Below are 19991 nucleotides of genomic sequence, written 5' to 3' on the forward strand. Positions count from 1 at the left end.
TTTCTTCTTCTCTAGGGGACCATGTATGTCTCTCTTAGAGTCCTCCTTGAATAAGCAGGTCTTGTAGCCATTAGTTTAATAATTTGCCTTTGTGTACTGTACTGCAAATTGGTTTCAGTTCAACAAACTTGTGTAGGAAAGAACAAAAAAGTGTAGCTAAAAGTCAATGAGCAAAGAAATAAGACATTTGAAGTGTTAAAAGGAACATGCATGCTTTCCGCTTTAACAAAGCAATTGAACACTCTTCTATGTGTTGTACACAGAGAGACCATGAATAAAGTGGAAATGCAAAGGCTCAGTCCTGGAAATCAACTGAGGAAACTCTGGTGCTAAATTTACACAAGTTCTGAGTGTATAGCATTAATCCTCCGATTCTCTTTAGGTTTACATATATGGTGTTCTTTCCTGTAAATTTCCATACACAAAGACATAATAAAGGCATAGGTTTTATGTTGTTCTGTAAAGCAATGTGGTTCCTTTTGGAGCTGCCTAAAAGCAACTTTGCAAATACAGGCCTTTTCGATAGGGGCAGGTGGGATGTTGGCAGGGAGGGGAGGGAGAGGGAGAAGGGATTGACATCTGAAGCAAGCTTGTTCCTAATTTGAACTAATAAAAAAAAATACAGGCCTTTTCATTGAGACAAAATATTCAGAAGACTTGGACATTAATGTCCCCAGGATGTAGGATTATAAAAACCTGGCAGTGCAAAAAAGAGTCTCAAAAGCCATGAATGCTAACTCAATACCACAAGTCATTTATAGCAGAGACTATGCCAATGGCATCTACCATCATAGATATATGATCGACTAGACTACCTTATGTGGAAAAGAGCCTTGTCTAGGATTAACTATCTGTACAGAATATGGTGTTCTAGGCTGTGATCAAACATTATGGGTATAGAATAGATGCATTAAAAAGTAATCCCAGGTTTCATCTAATTACAACTCTACCCTCTCAACTGAAGGAAATGGAAAAGTTCCCCCAACATCCCAATAATTCCATGACTTGCTAAAGAAGAAAGTGAATAGATCAGAACTAACTGGCTAAACGCCTTTCTAGCCTTTCCAGGGAGCTCAGTATAATGAAGAGGCTCAGCTGGGATCTCTGGGGGTGTTCTCTGCAGCCTGTGCATAACCATTTTATGGGTTTCTTGTTTCATAATTTTTTCATGTTAGGAAGGATTTTAATTTCTTTGGGCTTTCATTTGCTCTCATTTTCCTAATGTCTAAACAAACTATGTCTGTTTGCCTTGCCTTATTCTGTCATGTCTTATTCATAATGCTTTTTATACCCAGTTATTGAAATGTCTAAAGGGTAGACAATTATATTACAAAGCTGATAATGTTATCAACCCTCAGTTACATCTTCTATTTCTACTTTTTTATTTCCATAAGGGAACTGCTGACATAGTCCATTACTAGGAAATTGTGGACAGATTGGCAGAAGCCCAGGCAAATGTGAGCATGATTGTCTAGTTTTAATACTCACTGAGGCAATTAATCAAGCTGGCGGGGCTTCCGGGGAAAGCAAATGGCTACAAGGGAAGATAACAATGACTTCCAGACAGCTCTCATATGAGCTGGGTGAGCAACTAAATTGAGGGTCAACAAACTGTGTCTGAAAACAAAGCTCAGTAACATTTCAAGCTTTGCAGGTCTCTGCTGCAGCCACACAACTCTTTGATTGCCATACGAAAGCAACCATAGGCAGTACATAAATCAATGAACATGGTTGTGTTCCATTACAGCATTAATTATGATTGCTGGTATTTTAATTTTATAAACTTTTCTTATGTCATGAAATATGCTGTCATGAAATATTTTCACTTTTTAGTTATTAAAATATAAAAAACTTTTTTCCTTCTACTATTTATTCTTTTAGAATTCCCTACATGTACACAATGTATTTTGGTCATATCCACCAGTCACCTCCCCCCAACCTCTTACAGACCCCCTGATACATCCTCTTCCAAACTTTGTCTGTTTTGCATGACCCATTTAGTCTAATAGGTGCTATCAGTATGTTCATGAATGCAGGGCTATCCAGTGGAGCATGTGAAACCTACCATGGGCCATTCTATGAAGAAAACTGACTCTTCCTGTCCCAGTAGCCTTCACTGTCATGGCTCCCTAGCTAAGGGTGAGCCCCTTCTCATTCAATGCTGGAATTTATTTAGTGTTGACTTGATGTAGTGCAGATCTTGTGAAGGCTCTCAGGCATATCAAATATTGACTAGGGTTTAGCTCAGGCCTCAGTTTGCCTAGCCTCAGTTTGTGTTAGGAGAATTATAAGGAGCTATTTATTTCAAAAGTTCTGAGGTTCTTTGGTTGGGGTTAGATTCTAAGAATACTAATTGTTCCCAACACTGACATCCTTTTGTAATGTATGGTGAGTGTGTGTTGATTTATGTGAAGCAAATGTACTGTTAGTCGTCCTTCGTGGCACTGAGAAGGACTGGCAGTGCTTCGAGTCCCCACTCTGGTCTTTGATCTTCCCTTAGCATAGAACCCCTGAAAAACTAGAAGACAGATCAATTTAACAACTCAGACACAACAAAGCAATGTCATACATCTGCAATGATATCCCAACCTCCTCCCATCTTTCTGTCACCCTCCTGTATGTGACTCCACAGGCCTTGTAAGCGCCTGAGCACTGCTAATCGTGAACTTCCAACATGAATTCTCTCTCTTGTTTTCAATGCCCTTTGGGAAGTCCTAGGTCTTCTCAAAGAAATAACTTGGCAAGTCACCAATTTTAGTTTTGACCAGATTGTTTTTTCACTCAGTGCTAAAAAAGAACAGAAATAGCAGAAGGGGGTTGAAGATGGTTGGGTGTTCAAAAACAGGACAGAAGTCAACAGTAAGGAAGAACCCAAATAGCCAGTGTTGGAGTTCTAGCTGTGTGGGCACCTGCCATTCATTCCACAGCATTTATTGGGCTCTTGCTGAATTCAGTGTTTGACAGCCTGCCTTTGCCTTCACAATGTTTCTGAACACAGTCATGTGAGTAAGACATTCTTTCTTTGTTACTATAACTAACATCAGAGAAGACTAATGGCACTCAAGCAAGAAAGTCAGAATTAACTCATCACTCCCCAAATGTCAATTCTCGGGTGGAATTACCCATAATGGCATCTCTAATGCAATGATATACTCATCTGATTGCCTTGCAGATTCTTCTGCATATATTTTTTTCACATTTGTAAGCCAATCACATTAGTTACTCAGTACTAGTGCAATAGTTATAATAATTAATCACCCACATGCAAGGAAAATACGAGAGGAGAACTCTCAAATGATTTTGGCAACCAAAACAATTCCTACTATTTGCTTCACTAGTGTTCTGTATTAAGAACAAAGCAGAAGAAATTCTCTGTAGAACATTCAGCTCATTAAAAACCACACCCATTACCACGTTGCCACTTAGCAACATTGGGAAAACGGATCAATCAGAAATGCCTCAGAAATTAGGAGCAATACCAGAGCTGAAATAAACTGAAATCAGATGGGCTCACATCGAAGTCCCAGCCTCAGGCATACAATGTTCACTCCCCCATCTCAGTTTCTTCACCTGCAAACAAAGGTAGAACTTATTCTTACCCATGGGTTTCTGCAGCCTATGAAATGGATCAGGACAGTGCCTGGCACAGGCAGGCTTTCAGGAAGTCCTTAGAAGAGACCATACCATGGGAATTTGTATATGAAAGCCTTGTGAAGTAGTAATAGAATTCATTGTCGCTGGATTTCTGTTTAACTGAGGCTGCCCAGCCACACCATTTCCTCTTGCTTCAGATGAGCAGGCTGGTGGTAGCCAAGTTAAGGATTTTCAAGGCAGGGGTGGAGAATCTTTATGTTAATCCTCTCTTCTTCTAGCTCAGTGGTGGTCAGCCTTCCTAATGCCCTGACCCTTTAATACAGTTCCTCACATTGTGCTGAACTCAAATTACAATCATTTCCGCTGCTACTTCATAACTGTAATTTTGCTACTGTTATGAATTGTAGTGTAAATGGTTTTGGATAGAGAGGTTTGCCAAAGGGGTCCTGGTCCACAAGTTGAGAAGCGTTGTAATCAAACTCTTTCTAGAGCCTGGGAGGATGGCTTAATTGTCAAGAGCTTGACATAAAAGATGACGTCCTGAGATCTGAGTTATCTTACCCACGGAAGAAGTCAATGATGGCAGTGCACACCTGTAATCCCAGCCCTGGAGACATAGAATCTGTAGGAGCCCTAGGGATGACTGTTCATCTAATCTATGGTACTATGAATGAGAAGTGTCTCCCATAGACTCCTGTATTGGAACACCTGGTCCCCAGTTGGTGGTTGTACTGGTTGGATTTTTTGTGTCAACTTGACACAAGCTAGAGTCATCAGAGAGGAATGAGCCTCAGGTGAGGAAATGCCTGCATGAGATCCAGCTGTAAGACATTTTCTCAATTAGTTATCAATGTTGGGTGGGGCCATCCCTGGTCTGATGGTCCTGGGTTCAATAAGAAAGTGGACTGAGAAAACCATGGGCAGCAAGCTAATAAGCAGCACTCCTCCATGGCCTCTGCATCAGCTCCTGCCTCCAGGTTCCTGCCCTGTTTGAGTTCCTGTTCTGACTTCCTTCAGTGATGAACAACAGTGCTGAAGTGTTATAGTTTATTGTGTTTTGTTCTGGGACAGAAAGTATTTAAGCTGATCCAAGAGATATTCCAGAACAGAACAAGCAGTCGTCATTCTAACACAGGCTGCACATGAGAGTAAAGAGACAAGCAGAGGACAAAAACTTCACTGATGTCGTTACTCAGGCCCAGAACAGGGAAAGACAAGAACTGGCCTCCAAGAGTATATATGGTCTCCAGAAGCAGCTCACATTCTGTGATAGCCAACCTGTGATCAAAAAAAAAAAAAAAAAAAAAAAAGATAATGTAACCAAAACATTCTAATATTACACAGGTGGAGAAGGTGATTAGGGCATTACCTACTTTTCAGCGTTTGAACCTTTGTAATGAAAGCATCGATCCTTTTCCAGCCAGCCACCTCTGAGCTGATATTCATTGACATCTAAGTCTATATAGGCCCCTTTCAAAACCATAGGAATTTCCAACAGTAACAAACAATTCTCATCCATGGTCATGTGCTTCTGAAGGAGAAAAGACAGAAAACCACAGTTTAGTAACAGAGAACAAAATGGATAGAAAAGATGTTTGGTGGAGAGACGCCAACAAGAAAGCACTCAACTGCAAACTGATACTATTATTGTCTTGACTCTGTAAGACAATGGGTTTGGGATGCGCATTTCAGTACGGCTCTCCAGTATACTGAGTCATGAGCAAGGAGCCAGCCTATTAAATATTTACATCATCACTAAGACATCTTTCAACTTCAGAAACACTTTAAAATGTCCATCAAACAATGAAAAAAGTTAAAGAAATTACATGAATAAAATATGTGATTTGTTACAGATGCCAAGGTGTCATTTGCTCACCGGTTCATTTTGTCACTTGTTCAATCTTCCTATATGCCAGGCACTCACTGTATTCTGCAATTACAAGGTGAACCATGTGAAAATCCCTCTGCCTGGAGGCGGAGCCAGACATGCAAACACATTTATGAGGGGGAATCTTCTGAGTGATAGTGTAAATCAGTCCTTTGTAACACGACTGGCTTAGTTCAAGTTATGGCCGGCCTACATATTAACTAGGTTTTAGGGCAGTTTAACCTTTGTGTTCTCGTTCTGGGGTTTATAAAATGGAATAACAATAACTGCTTCCTATATAAGGTAACAGGAAGGCTTAAGTCAGTCAATGTATACCCAGAAAGCTAATCTTTTTGAACACATTGTAAAGGTGTGCAACCAAGTCAGGAAACACTTTGCCAGAAGTAATAGAGCATGTGTTGAAGTAATAAAAAACTTCACTGGGCAGACATACGAGAAATATGTCCTGCCAAGAGAGGTCATGAGCAAGCATGTCACATTTTAAGAATCTGAGTGAGAAGGTGGAATCTATCAGACTAGATGTAGTAGAGCTTTTATTTGCAGACCAGAGAACCAGATTCTCCCATGGCTTAAGTGGAAGGAAAGAGAGAAAGGAAGAGAGCCGTTCTTGGGAAGGATATGAACTGCAAAAGCAAATAAAACGTTGCATGTGTATACCTTTGAAGTTACCCAGGACAGCTAAAGGAATCTGGGTCACAGAAGAAAACAGATAATCATTTTCAGGGTACTGGAATCTACACAGGATCTATTACACATGCCCCAAACACATCATCTCTGAGTACCACAACATTAAACCCTTCATGAAAAGATCTTTCCCCTAACCTTGTGGGGAGAGAGAGGAAAGCATGAAGAATGGCAGAGTACCAGCCCTGCAGGCTTTAAGGCCTGGGCCGTTCTGCCAAAGGAACATCAGTTAGAGATGTTCTAAGTCCTCACAGGAAGGCTTGAGGATGGATATTCCACAGACAAATGACACAAAAGAGCACTATGCTCTGCCAGGGAGTTGAAGCTTCATCCAGCAAGGAGAGAAGCCAGTAGAGGATTTAAGGATGGAGATGGTCCACACTCATCTGTTCCCTCTCACGAAACAAGAGGCTCTGGAAACTGTAACAAATACGATTATGAAGTGACCGCCTTGTGGTTGCATGTCTAAGTTGTAATATATAAATAATATATAAAACTCTCATCATGTTTATTAATAAGCAACTTTGCAGATATTGAAACTCTTTAGAAATCATATTGGGTGCCAATCCTCTTAGCAGAAATAGAGGCTCAGGGTCTGTGGCTTTCCCTAAGTTATTTTCCGTAATCACTACACAGTACCATTGAGTCAACTATCACAAAAAGAGCTCTTTGAATTTTTGTTTTGAATTTCATTTTAGATTTTTGAGATAAAGTCTCATCCTGTAGCCAAGACTGACCTGGGGCATACAATCTCTTTCTCAGCTGGGCATCAAGATTACAAGCGTGCACTTGGCCAACAATCCATTTTAAGATACCTTTCTTCAGTAAAGTCCTCTAATATAGACCCCTATTGTGACATGGATTATATTGGAAATTTACCTATGCAGGTCCATTACTTAGATGCTGAGGCAATAGTGATTTCCACTTTCTCATTTACTCTGCAAGTGGTGATTTTCAGACTGTTCTTAGTATGTTTACAGATTTGTGTAACTATCTCTAATTCTAATTTTAGAGCATTTTTTATTATTCTCAAACCCCAATTCATCCTTTATGTTGACTGACAACATAAAGATAATAGCAACAATGTTGATAAAAAATATAACATTACCATCATGATTGACAACATTTATACAGAATTTACTGGGTATTGGATGATATTGTGAATGCTTTTCACATATAAATGTATTCAGTTTGTGTTTTGAAAACTGAACAGGTGTAGAGAGTGATGGTTAGTGGCTTCAGGATGAATTGGGGTTTGAGAATAATAAAAAATGCTCTAAAATTAGAATTAGAGATAGTTACACAAATCTGTAAACATACTAAGGACAATAACTAGTGGGATGTATACTCTTGTGGTTTGTGAATTTTTTGTCTCAAGAAATCTGCCTTAAAAAATAAAAGAAGCCAGGCATGGTAGTGCACACTTTTAATCCCAGCACTCAGGGAAACAGAGGCTGGCAATCTCTATGAGTTCGAGGCCAGCCAGGTCTATAGAGTGAGTTCCAGGATAGCCAGGAAGGTTACACTGAGACCTCTGTCTCAAACAAACAAACAAACAAACAAAAACCCTAAACCTCTGGAAATAGAGTATAGCCCCATACTGCAGATAAGTAACCCCAAAACACAAAGAAGTCGCCCATTCTGTCCAAGGTAACAAAACTGGCAAATGACAGAGTAGAAATTCAAATTCAGCCTTATAAAGTATATTAAATAATATGCATTTCCCTAAGCTGGAAAAAAACTGAGAAATCTCTGAATCTTACACACATCAAGCATCATACTTGTTCTTGTATTTAAATTATGCAAAGCTACTAAACACACCTTTAGAGAAAAGGAACAAACATTTTAAAGAGCAGATCTAGACATCTGCCCATGTGCCCTAATGTTTGAAGCCCAATGCTCCTCCTGATGATGCTGGTATAGAGAGAGAAAAAGTTTTTTTTTCTTTTTTCTTTTAATATATTTTTTATATGCATGTGTGTTTTTGCCATGGGTGTTGGGGTCCCTGGGTCCCTGGAAATTGGAGGTACAGCCAAGTGTGAGCTGCCATGTGAGTGCTGGGAATTGAATTTGGGTCCTCTGGAAAAGCAGTCAGTGCACTTAATCCCTGAGCCATCTTGGAAAAAGTTTTATAAAATAAACCATGTTGGAAAAGAAACTAACAAAGACAGTTTATTCATTGCACATGAACACAAGTTGGACTCTCTCTTCTCTCTCTCTCTCTCTTTCTCTGTGTGTGTGTGTGTGTGTGTGTGTGTGTGTGTGTGTGTGTGTGTGTGTGTGTGTGTGTGAAGCGCACGCAAGTGCGTGCAACTGGAAGGCCCCTCCAGGATATACTGCCCATTCTTCATTGTGTACCCAGCACTTGGCAGAATACCCAGGTAATAAAAGGATGGTGCTGAATGAATGACTCAGTTAGTTAAAGAGTAGCTTCAGCTAAATGTCAGCTTCCTGCGCTTTAGAATGGTTCAAGTCTAGTCCACCAGAGAAGGAACAAGAGCAATGACCAATATCAATGAGGCAGCAGCTCCAAGCCTACAGAATTCAATTCACGTTTTTTTCCAGAGACACAGACTATGGATATCTCGAAAGTAACTGTTAGTGGTTATAAACAAGACTAGGTAGGTAAGGCAGTGTGTGGGTGAGCTCCAGTTCTATGCTACTATGGGGATAATTCAGTACATTCCTAATAGGGAACTAGGGGAAAGCGTGGCTTTAAATAGTACAGAGTCAGTCAGGTTACTACCAACTGTAGCAAGCAGAAATGGAAAACACTTAAACCTGAATATACATTGCCTTGAAGACCAGTTATACAAACTGGGAGAAACCACTGTAAATTCTGCTCAATAGTACTTATGCACCAACCGAGACACTGACTGTGGATAAATAGGACACACTCTTTGGTATGGAAGGAGCTTACAGTGTAAGTGTTTGTACCTGCCCCAAGTGTTTAGAACTGTCATGTTCATTTCCTTGAATATTCTTCCATTTGTTGATGAGTTATGAGTGTGATATTCATGTCCTACCTGGAACTCTATTCTATGAGAAACTAAAATGTAAAATCTTTAAAAACTTCAAACATATATATTCAATTACTAGAACTCAAAAAAATCAATTTAAATGACAAAATAAATTTTAAATGATGCAATAAATCTAAACAATTTGTATTTAATGTTTGATTATTTTAAAAGATACAATCTCTCTCTCTCTCCTCTCTCTCTCTCTCTCTCTCTCTCTCTCTCTCTCTCTCTCTCCTTACCTGGTTCAAATTCCTCCATCCACCAAAAATTTGACACATTTTTCTTTTAGCTTATTTGTTATATGCACCAGGAGAAGGAATAGCTTGTGGGTAAAGAGTTTATGTACCCATGTAATGCACTCTCAAAATCAGAGTAGTTTAAATGGAAATAAAGCCACAGTAGTGCTACTGGGCCAACAGGTGTAAACTGGAACATGCCTGGTAAAATTTGGAGTCATGGTCACCCATGCCAGGCTGTTGTGATGAAATTAGATGTTGCTGAGGGTGCAAAAACAATTGGACACTCTTAAGTGGTGTTAATAAATGACCAGAACTTCAGGAAACTTAGTACAGAAGTGGGTGTGGCTGAATCGAAGCAGAGAGAAGATGTGTTTATCACTTGAGTGTTCACTGGAAAAGAAAGAACAGGCCAGGCTAGGATAATGGCAATAAAGAGATAAGATGCACGTGACCTATGAGAAAATATAGAGATACAAGGTTGTAAGGACCCATTCCAGGGAGTTAGAATGATTTCACACATTCCAAGGCCTGACAATAAAGGACAGTAGAACATCTACCCAAATCAGGAACCCTCAAGTTCCAGGGCAAAAGCTGCTTGCTCTCTATCCATTTTTTGTACTTCCTGTTCATGTAAGAGCCCGGATCACACACATGTATTCCATTCTTGAAACAATTGGGGTTTTCCACACTCTACTAGTTACACTGGCAGGCAAAGCAAAGCCAAGAGATTCTATTCACTGGTGGGGCAATAAAATGCTAACAGTTGCTTCTGATGCCACTTGGTGGCACCAGCACCCTGGTGGCCTGCTCCTCAGGATACCCTGGGAGTATATATAGCCAACCTCGTCTTGTTCTTTTCTTCCACAGTGCTCACATCATCCCTTATCACCATCCTCAAAAGCCCTGAAAGCTAGGGGAGATCACTTAGATAACAAATTACTATAACAATTCTTGCAAACGTATATGCAATTTTGCCTTGATGTGGCCATATGAGCTTGTTCCTGCAGGATTTTTCCCTTTTCGCTTGATACCTTCCAGAAAAATAAAAAAAAAATTGGCCTGGTGTATATTCCCCTTTATCTTTTAAGTGAAATAAAGGTAGATAGATGACAGAAATAAATGAATACACACAAAGGCCAACTTTGTCATTGATTTATGAAATGAGCTCTGATGTTCATCCATTCATCTTACCTTGCTCAACGATATCAGGTGGCAATCATTCTATGTCAGCCACCATTGTTCCACCTCACTCTTTTGACAGAATGTGTGATGCTCCATGTAGACAAGCCTTAGTTTATTCAGCAGTAGTTCCTACCAAAAACACTTGGTTTCATTTTGTCACACTAAATAATATTTCTGTAGAAGTATTGTGGCTACATATTTGCTGATTGGTGTTTCTATGGTGAGATTCCGGGGAGGGAAATACTGACATGAACTGTAAACACACACACACACACACACACACACACACACACACACACACATTTTTCCCAACCCAAGGATTGCTTCAGAGGATTGTTAAGATAAAACTAGAGGACAAGAATTGTGGGTGGGTGGGTTCATGTGACACAGCAGACCACAAGAAGGTCAGAGGGGAGTTTTAGTTCTCATGTCTCCGTCCACCTTTATCATAGCTACCAGGGATTGAACCAGAGTCACAAGTATATATGCTTTTGAGTTTAAAAAAAAAAAAGTGTGGCCAGATTTACTTCCAAAACTCTATTTTCAAATTCCCTTTTCCACCACTAATGTACAAAAGTGCTCTTTTCTCTGTGTCTTTATTAACAGTGCATGGTTTTATGTTTTGCCATTTGTCAATATTTCATTCTTTCGTTTTCCTCACCAGTTGTGATGTCTGAGCAGTGTTTTTTTGTGGGAGGGGGGAGGTGTTGAGCTATTTTGGCTTGATTTTTCCACAGCCTTTTCCCCAACCCAAGGGTTTCTGAAGAGGATTAAGATAAAGCTAGAAAAACAGAAGCAAAGTGTATTGTAGAGAGTGGAATTTCTCAGGCCCCTCGGCTTCTACCTGTGACATTTCACATCAGCTGCAACAGTAGCAAAAGTGCCAGAAAATAACCTTTCCTGTCACCATTCAAAATTGTCTGTTCTGAAGGCATGCCACAGTCACTCTCTTCTCAGGGAGTTTTCCTCCACTTCCACAATGTGCTTTGCTACATATGTTGAAATGGATTTATGTTTTTAATAGAACCAGCCCCATTTATTTAAGTGCCATTCAAAATACTTAAAAAAAAAAAAGGGACAAAAATCAGTAGGGAAAAAGATTGTATTTTTAAGCTTCTAAGAAGATTTTGTAAACAATGGAGCCCAGAGAACAAAAAAGCCATAAAAATGACTTGACAGTGTCCTTTTAAGTCAACATATGGGAGTTTATGCATGCGTATGTGTTCACATATGTCCCACATATGCACAGCCAGCTGCTAGCCAACCAGATTGTTCAATGTGTATGTTTACTGTAAAACAAGCCGAAAGTGTTTGGTCTCTTTGTTAGAGAGGCAGCTCGTAATTTCAAGTATACAAATGTCAGTTGTTTCTCATTTCTTTTCCTCCTGAGCCAAATGAGCTGTCGATGCTCAGTTTGGCAGGATCTTAAGTGAGGCTGACTCTAGGCCAGCCTCAGAAACCCCCGTCCTGAAAGTTTGGGAAATCTTTACAAGAATAAGGAGCTTTTTTTAATGGCTCCCTAGCCATTGAAAGTTTTGTTAGAGCCCCAGCCAGTTCCTTCCCACTGAGTGTTACACAGGATCAGCACTCCCATGGTTTGGATGCTCATGGATGGAGTTAGGGTGTGAAGTGAGGTTATCAAGCCTTCCCATGCTTTGGTCAATACCCTTTCAAAATCTTTTGCTGAGGAGGAAAAATTAAAAAAAGAAGTCTGAGAAGATGTCTGAGGGCAAGGCAGAGATTTAACTTGTGAATACAACTATAACATGAGCATTTGGTGTTCGGGTTTCTATTTTACCCTTTATGACATTTTATGGCAGTGTCCTATAGTTTAAAATGATGAGGTGAAGCTCGGTTGAATTTCCATTGAAGATGAAGCTGTTGGGCCGATTATCCATCTGCTTTTGTAATCACTGTATTGTTAAATTCAGTCGTCACCGCTCCTCCACTTTTTGAAGAGTGAAAAGGAAAGAAAGGAAGGAGCAATTCAGAGTGACAGGCGCCTGCACTTGGCTTCTACTGTCATTTTACAAACACAGGTAGTTTTTCATACAGTTTGTTTAATTGTTATCTGGGGACGTTTAGACATATGCAATCCGGCAACAGACGAAGTCATTTCTCTTTGTTCGTCGTGGTTTGTCTTTCAGACTGAGGGCTTGGGATGCTATAAATTGGAGATTTCTGACTGTGGGACCCATGTAACCAGCTGCTCATCTCCCCTTCATATCTCCACATCAACTAAGTGGGAACAGAAATACCCATTCCCTAAGTTTCTGATGAAAATGGCACAGATAAGCATATTTTTTAAAAATGTACAGTAGTGAAGGTACAACAAATACTAGGTAAGTATAACCTCCCCCATCCATTTCCAACTTCTCCGTAGTCCCTGTAAAAAATGAGAGGTAGGGGTCAGAACTAGAAATATTTTTTGGTAGAGAAAATCCATTTAGGGAAGTGATGGAGTTGGTCAAATACTGTACAAACTTGAGGACTTGAATTCAGGTCCCAAGACCCACTTATAAGACATGGTGTAGTGGGTCAGAATCCCAAGGCTGGGGGAGCAGAGACATGTGGACCTCTAGCATTCACTGGTCACCAAATGTAGCTAAATCAGTGAGTCTGAGCTCAGTGAGAGGCCCTGTCTCAAAAGGAGATTGAGAGAAACTCTGGAAAACACCCAACTTTGACCACTGGCCTCCAAATACACATGCAGTTGACAGAATTCACATACACCGCCACGCCACATACATCAATGAGCAAATTAATTGGAAGCCTTACCTTTTGATATCAATAAATTAGCAGGCTCATAATGATGAATGGATATAAATATATGCATATATATACTTATATATGCATATATTTATATACATCAAGACATAGTTGTTTGTGTAGCATCTATTACATGGCCAGAAGAATATGGAATATTATGTGTTCCTGTAAACATTTCTAAAATGCAGAAACAAAAAACAGATCCACAGAGTACCATCACAGTGTCCTCCTAGGTGGTCAGTTTCCTGGGGTTTATTGGTGATGTCTCCTTGCTTTCTGAATCAATGACTCGGTAAGAACAAAGTCATGGTGCCTGTATTATGGATTGATGTATCCCCAAAGGACTAACTAGAGCTATCTCCTCCACCTTCTAGCTCACCAATGCAGGCTCCTTCTGTATTTGGGCATTTCTTATTACCCTTTCTCCTCACCCATTTCAACCTTCCTGAAGCCTTTCAATATTTCCTTATGACTGAAAAATGAAATTGGTACCCATGTATTTGGGGCAAAAAAAAAAAAAACAAGTCACTGCTGACAATTGTGAAGAATGAGAGAACAGCTGTTTGCATCTGGATTTGGGGGCAAGAAAGATGAACAGCTGCTGGTAGCTGTGGCAGACAGGAAAGTGAGAGAGTGAGCAGCTGCTGCTAATTCGAGCCCAGTAGGCCGCCCAGAGCACTGAAATCCAGATGCAGCACTGGGGGCTCCACCTAACTGCTTGGTTGCATCCTGCACTTCATTAGCTTCTGCTTGTCTTGCATTAGAGACAATCCCATGATGACTGCATGGAGAATTCTAGCAGGAATAACAACCCCCACTTCTTCACCCTTTAACGAGGTAAACCAAGATGGTTAACAGGGTATGCCTTTCTCCAAGTAAGTCCATACCATTGCATGAGGGAAGAAAGGTCTATTGATCAGGAAGAAACAACATAAGAGTCAACCAGGTTTACTCTGTTGCCTGTAGTTCTTTGTATGGTGGGCTTCTCCCCATCCAGTTTGGCATGCTTGTTGGTGTCATCCCTGTTCAGCTCATGTGTGGGCCTGTTGGTGAAACTCTACAGGTATAGCTTCTGGTGATACCAGAAAGAGGTGGTCTGAGCACGCCAATTGGTTGTGCAACATTATAGGAACTGAACAGGTTATATTTAGAAATATATAATGTAATATAAGTAAACATATGCATTTATTAGCACACATTTGCATACATGTAAATGCATATTTGCATGCAGTAACAATGAAAATAGTCATGAATTTGAAGGAGATTAGGAGGGTTATATGGCAAGGTTTGGAGGTAGAAAAGGAAAAGGAGAAATATTTCAATTAAATAACAATCTCAAAAATAAACACTAGACAGAAAGAAAATCTCCAAGCCAGCCCAGACAGATTGCCATGTCCCGTGCAGTGTATTATTGCCTCTTTTTTATTTTAAATTTTCTGTTCACTTTACATACCAACCACAGTTTCCCCCACCCTCCATCCACTCCTCAGAAAGGGTAAGGCCTCCCACAGGGAGTCAACATATCAAACTGAGGCAGAACCACGCTCCTTCCCCCAGGATCAAGGTTGAGCAAGGTATCTCACCATAGGGAATGGGCTCCAAAAGCCAGCTCATGTGCTAAGATAGCTCCTGGTCCCACAACCAGGGCCCCTACAAAAAAGACCAAGTGCCAGTTGTCAAATAGGCCCAAGAAAAATCCTGAGGCCAAAGCTGCTGCAGTTATTATTTCATTTCTGGCATAATACAATGTTTATATTTTATACCTTTATAGAATTTGTTTATATGTCTAATCCTGGCATTCTTTTATTCCTTGGCCATATGGTACCACAGTGGCTCTGCAAAAGCTAACTTTTCTAAGAAAGGGAGGTCCTGACACATCCATCTTTTATCATGTTTCTACACCATTCCTTGTCCATCAATATAAGATCCTGTGAAGGGCAGAGGTAACTTTAGCTAATCTATCTTTGCTGCTATATATCTGTGTAATTACCTGCCTGAATGTGTAGTGGGAAGGGGCTTATAATCTGACCTGTTGCCAACTTCTCATCAAGTCTTCTTGACCTCTTAAGTTTACTTTGTTTTGATTATCTTGTTCCTGAGTAAGTGCAGGGGCAGATGCTTCAAGAATATCTCAGAGCGTCAAAAAGAGATCTGAAGATGGATCTCAGATGGCAGATCTCAGATGATGGGAGGTTTCCGTCCCACCTGGTCCTGCAGCCATTTAGCCCCCAAAAAACACACGGATGCTATATTGATCATTAAACTATTTGACTTAGGCTTCTTATTGGTTAGCTCTCTCTTAATTATTAATGTGTTTCTATTAATCTATGTATTGCCACGGGGCTATGGCTTACCCATAATCCAGCACGTTACTAGTTTCGAAGCATGGCATCTCTTCGCAACCTGTCTCTCCCCTCTCCCCTACATTCTCCTCATCTGGTAGCCCTGCCTATACTTTCTTCCTGGCTATTGGCCAATCAGGATTTTCTTCATCAACCAATAAGGGAAACATATATGCAGAAGAACATCCCCTATCAGAGATCTTTGGTTTCTTTATGTGAACTACAACCCCCAAGGCATAAGGAAGACCTTCAAGTAGATAAAGGTATCTCCCTAAAAGCAGTTGTGATGGTGTGCTCAGGACTTTCCTGAGGAAGCTTAGAATCAGTGCTCCTGGGAGAAGGCATAAGTAATTCATAAGAAAATTTCTATCAATCCAATATCCCCAGATTGTAGAAATATTAAAAGCACCCCCAAGCATGCAACACTCGGAGATCAAAACCAAAAGCGGCACAGCAGCCATTATGTAGCTCAGCTTTGCTGGATCTTTGTCAAGCAGCTGTGCTGACTTTATGACCTTTGCTGTTCCCATTAGCTATGCCCATGGTAATAAAATATACAAGACATAAATAGAAAATGTATTATGAAAATACTAATGAAATCACTAAACTGCAAGCTCCATGAGAACCTGTGTCCTAAGCTGTGTTCTTATATAACATTTTATTTCCAGTGTCTATCACAATATTCAGACACCAAATAGAAAAAAAGTATTAAATAAAGAAGTAAATGAAACAAGTGGTTGAGTATTCTACACTTTTAATATGTTGTTGTAAAGAAAAATGAAAACACTTCTACACACGCATATGTATGACTGACAAAGGACCTGTTCCATTCAAAAACACAAAGAGAAGCATCTTTGAAGATGTACATTCACCATGCTTTAAATTGGCTCAACCATGATAAGATGTGACCTGGACAGATGAGTGAACTCCCAAATTCCAAATTGGTAAGTGACAGAAAAACTGGGCAATTTCTCATTGTGCTTCCTAGCTGTGGCTTCTATTGGAGAGGGAGCTGGGTTGGTTGCTAAAGGACTAATGTCACAAGCTCCTGTCTCTTAAGTTGCCAACCAAAATGGCCAATGTCAAAGTTCCACTGTGCTCTGTACTCCATGTGAGTAACTTCCCTCAAGGAAAAATTTGAGCATTGTCTATTTTCACAGCTGCCCTTAGGTCTGGGAGTTACCCTCCGGTTCAGTTCTAGAAGGAACTGAGCTTCAAGCCAAGTGACAAGGACAGGAGGAACTGTCCACCTTTGATTTGGCTTTCCTGTTCCTGCAATGGTAGACTCCAGAGCTTAAAGTCGACTATATCAAACACTAATTGTGAACTGGCTTTAACTTCTAATTTATTTCTTGGGGCAGGATAGATTGATCATTCTGCCTTGCACATAGTTACCATTATATAAAGTCTGTTTTCCAGATATTTTGAAACTTGCCCAGAACCTGCTTGTATAAAGCATGAACGTTCCATGTTAACATAAGATATTCCTGCATTCTGAGTGTGGTGTAACCCAAGACCTTGAGAAACTTGTCTGTTATCCAAAATATGTTTGCAGATATTTCCCCATTGCCTATAAAATAACATTAAAGGGAATATCTCGCTCCATAAATACAACTGTGGAGTGTTTAAATGACTTACACTTCATCATCACCAAAACCGTAAAGTGCCCTTTCTCTCCAAGGCCAGAATTGTAATGTACTCAAGTGTATTCGGTAGACAGTCTAAGAACACATTGAGAGAACGTAGCCACTAGGCTTTTATCAACCTGTGCCACAGAGACCATGATGCCATTATATCCAGACATGGTTTGTATCATAAATATAGTGGTTAAGTTCATTTTCTGCAGTGACATAACTGAGCCATGCAATACCTAGAATGTTTGATATTTCTGTAAGGGCATTTTGAGAAGGAAACAAGTTAATAGGATGAAAAAAGCAAAGTGACTTCTTTCAGAAGTAGGCACTTCATCAAATCAGCTGTAGGTCCAAGTAGAACAAGGAAGCTGCCCTTCCAAGCAGGGGTTGGGGAAACACATGTTGATGGCCTTTAACCTATGACACTGGCTTTTTTTCCACCTTGAATTCAAATTGAAGCACTAAGTCTTCCTGGGTCTCAAGCCTGCTGATCATTCAAATGAGGTTGTCTCTGTCCTTAGATTTAATACAAATCTAATGTCTTGAATGCCCTGGGCTTCTAGTTTCTAGATGTGTACTGGAATCCTCTGTACTCTAAATCCCTAGGATTTACACACACACACACACACACACACACACACACACACACACACACACACACACACACACACACACACGAACATGTACTATTTCTAGAATCTTGAATAATAAAGTATTTCAACATACAAGTTTAATTCACTAAGGTACCCCAGTAAATGCTTTCATGGTTACTTTCTTTCACAGTAAGAGAAAAGTAGGATTCAAACTCTGTGAAGGGTAGGATTTAAAAGCATATAGTGGAAACAAAATGGATATAATAGAGATATAGGTATTTGGAAGGAATGGAATGGTTCCCCTTAGACATCTCTAAGATTCTTAAATTCAGCATTGAGGAAAAGGAAGAAATTTTAGTGACAGGTCATCTAAATCTAGTTGTCTTCCTTTAAAGGTGTATTGCCATTAATCAATATGTCATACAGGAATTATCTTGGAGCTTCATGTCATCACTTGACTACAAGTGGCAATAATGTCCATCAAAAAATTGCAGTAGGTTGGAGAGATGGCTCAAAAGTTAAGAGCACTTGCTGCTTATGTAGAGGACCAGATTTGATTCCCAGCACCCACATACATGATTTACCACCATTCATATCTCTAGTTCTAGGGTTTCCAGTGCCTTCTTCTAACCTCTGTGGACACCAGGCATACACATGGTGTACATACAAGTATTCAGGCAAAATACTAAACATATAAAATAAATAAATAAATTAAAAAATAAGAATTATAGAAATAAAAAGCTGTAGCATTTAATAGCTCCTGACACATTATAAACATTGATAAGTATAGTTTGAGCTCCTTTTCTTGTATATCCAATAATCAATTTGGTGTGAGTAATAACCTTGCGGTATACATCTTTATATGCCTATTAGTCCTTCTCATTTGTAGATATCAATGAGTATTTTCTGAGTACAAGACTAAATAAAGGTGATAAAGTTACAGCTACTACACTTTCTCCTCAGCGCAGAATCAGCCATGTGAAATCAGTCCTCACCATGCCTTCTGATAACATCCCACGAAGCCCCGGATTCCCTTAGGATGTTTTGACTTCTGTAAGCTTGATGTTTAGATATTCAAATGTAGTTCCCACCAGAACAATCTGGATTAGATATTTAGGGCTGGGAGTCATTGCCACCTAACTGAAATGACGAGAAGGTAAGTGTATATAGAGAGAAGGCCAAACTGCCCAAATTGGAATCCTAAGAGGAATTAATGGAGAATCCCATCCCCAAAAGATCATCCAAAGAACAAAAGAAGCAAGACTGATGCCACAGAAGTTAAGTGACACAAATGTTCCCAAAAAAAGGAACTACAACTACATGTTGCTTAGAAACCTGGAAAAATAAAAGGAGAAAGAATGGAGCTGGTAGTCCAAAGCTGCCCCCACAAAGGTCCCCGATGACTGGGCCTTCTCCTCCAGTCCCATTTAGTCCACCCACTTTCAAGAATTATTTATCCACAGCACCTACCTGATCCTGTCTTTACCTCTATCTGGAAGCCATGGCCTGTTTCCTTGTTGTCATGACAACCAACATCTTGGTTTCATTGGTGACTTTCTTGTGATGCTCTTCCTGGCTATCTCATTTAAAACTGAGTGCCACTGCTCAGGTTCTTGTTTATGTACTCATATGGCACTTTCCCCATATATTGCACACTTACATATTGAATATGTTTGTTTATTTTGCTATCTTTCTCACTGTAGGCTTGCTATACACAGAATAGAACTAAAAAACATTGCACAGATGGCCCAGAATCCACATGGTGTGTGTATTATGAGCTTGAGATTCAACAAAGTGCACCAGTATCTAAAGCAATATCAAGCTATGAATGTGTAGAATAAACAATAAGATTTTAAATAGGAGAGTCAGCCATCTGCCCTCATTCATCCATGACCTCTACCTTTTGGTTTCTATATTTTGCTGTTTCCCAGTCTCTACTGTATTTTATTTCAAAACCACAAAAATGATAACAAATGGCAACGTTGCCTTTTGTTGTTTTGTTATGGTCAAAAGTGCATTTGCTGTTGAAACTTCTGTTTAGTGAGC

The 19991-nt window shown here is 39.9% G+C and overlaps 1 long non-coding RNA gene across 1 annotated transcript; it reads right to left on the reverse strand.

Moving 5' to 3' along the window:
- Positions 1-4388: 4388 nt before the first annotated feature.
- LOC113832926 lies at positions 4389-19723 on the reverse strand. The gene is made up of 3 exons (XR_004772132.1): positions 19416-19723; positions 4968-5125; positions 4389-4872 (listed from the first exon to the last, which is right to left on the reverse strand). It is a non-coding gene; the product is annotated as an uncharacterized LOC113832926 (long non-coding RNA).
- Positions 19724-19991: the final 268 nt, after the last annotated feature.

This window comes from Cricetulus griseus, assembly GCF_003668045.3.
Source record: "Cricetulus griseus strain 17A/GY chromosome 1 unlocalized genomic scaffold, alternate assembly CriGri-PICRH-1.0 chr1_0, whole genome shotgun sequence".
Lineage (NCBI taxonomy): Eukaryota > Metazoa > Chordata > Mammalia > Rodentia > Cricetidae > Cricetulus > Cricetulus griseus.